This window comes from Asterias rubens, chromosome 17, assembly GCF_902459465.1.
Source record: "Asterias rubens chromosome 17, eAstRub1.3, whole genome shotgun sequence".
NCBI classification, from domain to species: Eukaryota; Metazoa; Echinodermata; class Asteroidea; order Forcipulatida; family Asteriidae; genus Asterias; species Asterias rubens.
The window spans coordinates 5,073,575-5,079,021 of NC_047078.1; positions in this window are offsets into that span (position 1 = coordinate 5,073,575).

Below are 5,447 nucleotides of genomic sequence, written 5' to 3' on the forward strand. Positions count from 1 at the left end.
AACCATCTTAAAGCACACAACTTCGTGTGACAAGGGTGTTTTTCTTTTGTTGTAATTTCGCAACTTTGACGACCAATTGAGCTCAAATTTTCACAGGTTGTGTTATTTTATGCATGTTGAGATACACCAGGTGAGAAGACTGGTCTTTGACAATTACCAATAGTGTCCACTGTCTTTAACCTATACTCTGGTTACATTGCCATGATGCGTCACGTGCCATTCGTGTATATCATATCTTTCAATCAGTCTGAGTACATGATATGAACCTTGAACTTGAGCCGACATATTTGCACACAGGGTCACACTCTATACACGACAATCATTTTGCAAATTTTGCATATTATTGCTGCGCGACCGAGAGCGATGCCCACCAGCAGGTACTGTCTGGATCGTGTTATGTAAACAACACCAGTTTTTGCAGTGTATGAGTTGACTAGGCCTGTAGACTGACGTCAAACGTCACCTTAGTATATGGGACGTCACTTTGCTGTGTTCGAAACGTGGAAAACCAAACCGCGGCTCTTTTCAGAGCCGCCATAAAAAGCTTTATTGCATGGTTGTATACCCGCAAATGTGTTCTCAAAAAATACAATACAAACTGAACTAACAAAATAATAACAAGACCAGACTTGCAGCTGCTTCACTGATGACCTCGACCGCATTAATACCGCCGCCTTGCATATTATGCACGCCCTTCCAAATGCCAGACAGTGCATATCGTTATGTGATAGAAGCCATGACATTCAACCACGACATACTGCAGAGTGGTACCAATTATCTTTTTAGATACATTTATTTCATGTCAACATCAATTAATACAGTGTGATAATATTGTTCAGAAAACATATAATAACTTGTACTAAGGAAAACTTAATCCAGTTAATGAACAATTATAAAAAAAACAGTTTGACGTATTGGCAGTGGACACTATTGGTAATTACTAAAAATAATTATTAGCGTAAAACCTCATTTGGTGACGAGTGATGGGGATAGGTTGATGGTACAAAACATTGTGAGAAACGGCTCCCTCTGAAGTGCCATAGTTTTCGAGAAAGAAGTAATTTTCCACGAATTTGATTTCAAGACCTCAGATTTAGAACTTGAGGTCTCGAAATCATCTAAACGAACACAACTTTGTTCGAAAAGGGTGTTTTTTTTCTTTCATTATTATCTCGCAACTTTGATGACCGATTGAGCAGGTTTGTTGTTTTATGCATAATGTTGAGATACACCAACTGTGAACTAGTCTTTGACGATTACCAATAGTGTCCACTGCCTTTAAGATGTAGGAGAAAGAAGAAGCAAGAGCTGTTTTCCCTCTTCCCTAAAGACAAGGACACTTTACACAAAAGCATACACAAACAAACAAAGAGGACATGGACGTTATGTACATTAAGCATGAGTGAGACTGGGCTATAGATAAATAATTACGAAAAAAAGTTGTGTATTAAAACAAAAAAGATATATAATTAATAAGTAGTGTATAAATCAATCAAAATCTTCTTAAACTATTCCAATAAAGGACCCCTTTATGAAACACTCTTTTTATAAGACAAACAAGAAGAAGAAGAAAAAGAAGGAACGAAGAAAAATGAACAAATAAAGAAGCAAAAGGGGCGTATAGCTACTAAGCTGACCTCCCAGGGTTTCAGAAAATAAAAATGTAAACGATCGGAATTTTAATGGATCGTCAGATGTTTTTCACACATTCCTCAATCCAGTGAGGCACCTCCTGGCCCACCGTCATTGTGCAAAGATTATGTTAATGTAAATGCACGAGGCTATGCTAGTCAGCACACACTCGGATAGCGATTCAACCATTGGTAGGATATAATAATACCACAAAACACTCTTTCGCACAAGAGGTAAGTTTTGTTTTGATATGGTGAAATATTTTCGGGAAAACTTAACACCACCGATGTGTTGGTTTATGTTTAACACTAAAAGTGTTTTTGTATTGCTTTGCCTTCGACGGTTTGGCCGCCTATGTAGCTGTTGTTGTCGGTAAATGTCTACGGTAGTTGTATATGCACCCTTGAAAGCAATCCAAAATGACAAACCGTTTCACAACAGTCGCATGAGATGTACACACGCATGTGCTATTATTATTATTTTGTACCTTATTCAAACTGAATAAAGATGACGATTTGTGCTAACTAACCCTCTGTGCTGTTGAGACGAACCCTAAACAATTCGCACCGTTCATAGTGTTCCGCACGTTATGCCGGGGTGAAACATGCTCTTGCACATTAATTATTACGCATGCAAGACAATTATTACAGGTTTGTTTCGATCATGTGTTCCTATCATGCTTAAAATCCACGAGTGAAAAACAACACTCTAATCACAGAATCTAAGATTGAAATTGTTAGGGGCCTACAATTGTGCGGAAAACAAACATGGCATTTTGTCAAGACATTCGTGCCGTTGACAAAACCGTTGACACATTGGAATGTAGCGTAGTGCTTGCATGCACTCAATCGGCGAAGGCGACGTTTTTTCTTTCCGAATTATACTTTCTGGTTTTGTGTTTAATAATTGTTTCGGAACACGCTGTGCAACATCTTATCTACTGTTTTTAGCACCGCTTTTAAGAGTAACAGAGCGTCGGCCTCATTAATTTTTAGTTTATTCTCATATCAATTAATTCTCATGTAAACTTTCTGGTCAACATCCGCCGGGGCGCGCGCCCCGCGTGACGAAGTCCCCTGGTAAAACATCCAATGTTATATGTTATCATAATTATCTGTGGAACCCTATACAAACTAAAATATTAGAAACGGTAATTTTATTGGTCTTTAATAACTACTCCTACATTCTCTCACTTAATTCACTTTCAGAAAACATTTGACTAGTTATATTGAGGGTTTGTATGCCAGCTACCCCTACATCTTCTCACTTAATTCACTTTCAGAAAACATTTGCCTCGTTGTTTTAAGGGTTTGTAGGCCAGTTTGGTTAATTTTGTATTGAGAAATTCGTAAAAAGTACCCGATTCAGCTGCACATGGGGGCTCTTTCGATAACAAAACCCGACGGCCGATTGCTTAATACAAAACGGATTTGGCAAAATTTACATCCCGAGTCCTGACCAAACTGCATTCTAACAATTTTGTTGCTTCAGAACTTTGAATGGAATGTTCGTTTACAGCTTCAAAACAGCCGTTGATGTTTCACAAAGTTCGTAACTATGAAAGCATACTATTCTTAAACGGTGATTTAATGTACTCTTTTGAAAAGAATCAGTAATGTACTTACTTTCTTTTTGGAAATGTTTCAACTTTTGCGTGTATACGTTCTGTGTGCAGGGGAGATGAACTGTACGACTAATGGTGCAGAGTTAAATGGAACAAATAAGGTTTCACAACAATGGGTTGCCGTTTGATGCGTTTACAAAATGCTGGAAAGTTGGGTAGGCCTGCATGAGTGCCTTAAGGGTAATAAACACATATGTAACAGATGCATGTTTTAAATATGGTGGCCCTGAAGGGACACAGCCAGTCGTGAATATTTTTGCGACGTCGCGAATATTTTCACGACAAGTCGCGAATATTTTGGCGACGTCGCGAATATTTTCACGACTAGTCGCGAATATGTTCACGACTAGTCGCGAATATTTTCACGACTTCGTGAACAATTCTGCGACTAGTCGTGAATAATTCTGCGATAAGTCTCGTATAAATTCGCGACTAGTCGTGAATATTTTTTTCAGGAGCTTGAGTGTGTAATTCTTACATGGCACGCGTAGAGAGCCAAGCTATGACGATTGTTTCAACTCGGCTATGTGTTTGGGTATTGGTCAACTCGGTCCCAAGCCTACTCGGTCCCAGTCAACTCGGTCCCAAGTCAACTCGGTCTCAAGTCACTCGGTCCCAAGTCAACTCGGTCAAGTCAACTCGGTCCCAAGTCAACTCTCGTCCTTTATTTCCTTTATTTTTTTAATATGTGTTTAATTAAATTTAAATGTAAGTTCACTTGAATGTGGTGTGAATGAGTTTACATGAATAGATTTTGATATTATTTATTATCACGTGTAAGTTAATTTTTACTTACTTTTTATTTTCAACCAACCTTAATGTTTTGTTTTACTATTTTATTGGTACTGTTTTTTATATTTTTATTACGTGTAAGTTAGCTGGACAGTTTTGTTTATATTAATAAAAAACAAACATAAATTTCCTCTGTTTTTATATTATTTATTGTATGTGTTTTTGAGAAATTTTGTTGATAAAATAAGCATTTGTTACACTTCAAGAAATCAAAGAGGATTCAATTATATTTGTCAATTAATGTTAATTCTTGAGAGCCATAGAGAAGGAAACTACTCTGGTTGAAAGCAAAAAATATTTGAACACATTGTCCGACCGTGTTAGTTCGCAAAGTAAAAGGAAAACCACGCAGTTTCGAGGCAAATTGTGTGGATCATTGTATTCTACTTTTAAAACATCTTTCCAATCATATGCATTTTATAACAAATGGTTACAAACGCTTTTTATAGACCAACTCGTCCGGTCCAAGGCAACGTGTTCCTTTACCTTAGTTGTGTTTAAACAACCCACCATCGATTTGCATCAGTCGGAATTCTCCTCCGGATCCATCGTACGGAACAGCTTTTACTTAGTCTTACTAAGCCGTCAACGTGAATACAGTAATTACACACTCAAGCTACTGAAAAAAATTAATATTCGCGACTAGTCGCAGAAATATTTACGACGTCATGAAAATGTTCGCGACAAGTCGTAAAAAAAATCGCGACTAGTCGTGAACAAAATTCGCGACGTCGCCAAAATATTCGCGACTTGTCGTGAATAAATTCACGACGTCACAAAAATATTGACGACGTTGCAAAAATGTTCGCGACTTGTCGTGAATAAATTCACGACGTCGCAAAAAATATTCACGACATGCTGTGTCCCTTCAGGGCCACCATAATTAAAGCCTAATGTTTTTAGCTTAACACGCGAAATTAACCCCCTCCCCCTGTACAAAAAGGTATATACACAATGCCATTTACCCCTCTGCGAAACATCAATGAGTCACTCTGGAATGTTAATGGAAGTCCGAGGTTGCCACCCACTTCAAACCTAAAGAGGTGGCTCGGTGTGTAGCCTACAGCTCTCCCCCCCCCCCCCCCCCCCTTAGACCAACAGGTGGCCCGTATCAAAACCAGACAACCACAGAGGTGACTCTGTGTGCAGCCTACGGCTTCCCCCTTCGACCAACAGGTGGCCCATATCAAAACCAGACAACCACACATGTTAGGAGATATCGCTCGTGACTCCAGCCAATCAGACAACTCGTAAGAGGAAGTTCGGTTCAGGGTTTTGTAAACTTGCAACCCGACGTCTGTAACGACACAACCGTGTTGGATTCCACAAGGATGCCATGCCACTGGACCTTCTAATTTTCAATCCAAGATGGCGCAGGTTACGCTTTTAATAGTATAGA